Source organism: Acyrthosiphon pisum, chromosome A1, assembly GCF_005508785.2.
Source record: "Acyrthosiphon pisum isolate AL4f chromosome A1, pea_aphid_22Mar2018_4r6ur, whole genome shotgun sequence".
NCBI lineage: Eukaryota > Metazoa > Arthropoda > Insecta > Hemiptera > Aphididae > Acyrthosiphon > Acyrthosiphon pisum.
Window position 1 is genome coordinate 109325278 of NC_042494.1, and position 1730 is coordinate 109327007.

Genomic DNA, 1730 nt, shown 5'->3' on the forward strand with positions numbered 1-1730 from the left:
GATCGCGTGTGCATCGAGCACCCACGATTCAGCCCAACACGACCGACCGCGCGACCGCGATTTTATGTACCTACCTACTTGTCGTCGTACTGCGTACGACCTACGTGCATATTATCGTGTTCAAACAATAAACGATCTCGACGCAACGCGTCACAACCAATTCGGTGTTTAATTTATTCACTACCTGTGTACCTTAAAACCTTCTGCAACGGAGTCAGACAGTAAGCGTATATGTTGGTAAGTGCGGTTGTTAACACAGCAGCAACAACATCATCTTCACGCCACCGGCAACTGCACTTGTACCACAGTATCTATTATATTTTGATTAGATACCAAGTTGGTATCGTCCTGATTCGGAATTCACAATTCACACGACACGACACGACACGGGTAGTTGTGAACCCGCCTTTATAGTTATATTCGTGGCTAAATATACTATATATTTAGCCATGGTTATATTTTATGTGTGATATAATTGTATATAGGACGTACATGGTACCTAACCTTTTTAGTTTTTTTATACCATTCATAATTATATTAATCAACTATCAACCATACCTAATTATAATTTAATATCTATTATTTTGTGGAAAATAGTAATTTATTACTCGTGTTAATATAATATTTTACATTTCTGAAAGACAATAAACAAGTGACGACTAAAGTACTAAACCATTCATAATTAATGATAATAACAATTTCTGAAAAACTTCGCCAGGCGCCAACGCTTAAAAATCTAATAAATATTAAATCATAATATTGTCAATAACCAATAGGATAATAATTGGAAGTCACAACAGTCTTTTTTTTTCAATATAAAATAGTTCAAAGACATGCTCATTCTGGGTACATAGCATAGACTGTATAACTGTATAAGGTCTATCGTATATTGTACATAAATTGTATATTTGTATGCAGCCTCGCTACTTTCTAGGGAGGGGGGGGGGTGCTGCCACGAATTAAGATATAGGTATAAATCTTAATTCGTGGGGGCGGCACTCGGAGCGCGCTGCTGTTGTCACTGATACACGGCCACAGATTTCTATATATTGTAGTATTATAGAAGTCTGTTTACATCACGGCCGTCGCACGTTTGTTATCATTTGCTCGTAAAATATTAATTACGTATATCTGTGAATATGATAAAATTATTGTTTTACCACGGTCTCTGAAGATATTAGCTATTGTTTTAGTTTGTTCATTGTTGACTGTTGTTCGATTTATAGAAAACAAATATTTTGTTCCCGTGTTTAGAGTAACAGTGTATTTTGTATTTACTATTTAATATTTTTCAGCTGCATATAAAATTACATGTCAAAACCGCCACTGCAGTAAGTTTGGCTAAAGAAAAAGATAAGTATTATGTACCTTAAGAATTGCTTTTAAATGTTATCATTATTCTCTCAAATTTTAGATTCTGAGTGGAACGATGAATGTATTGAATTTACAATGATGTGTGTTTTTTTATTTTTTTTATTTTTTTTTTGTGTCTGTGTACACGATAAGTAGTCGAAATAATGCTACGATTTTCAACTTCAGTATCTTGTTCGTTTAGAAAGTGAATATCGTTGGTGCATTGGGGAGGTCAAAATTTAAATTTCCCAGTAGTTTTCATAAGCGCCGGGAAAAACAAAAGAAAAATTATGAAAAACGGGAATTTTTACGCAAAATCTATTTTCGAGAAAATCGATTTTGGGTTTTTGGTGTAACTTTAAAAAAAAAAGACCGTA

General features: G+C 34.1%; 1 protein-coding gene across 2 annotated transcripts in view; it reads right to left on the reverse strand.

Moving 5' to 3' along the window:
- LOC100573692 (tip elongation aberrant protein 1) overlaps positions 1 to 1730 on the reverse strand; it is a 42382-nt gene that overhangs the window by 28851 nt on the left and 11801 nt on the right. The window lies entirely within an intron of this gene.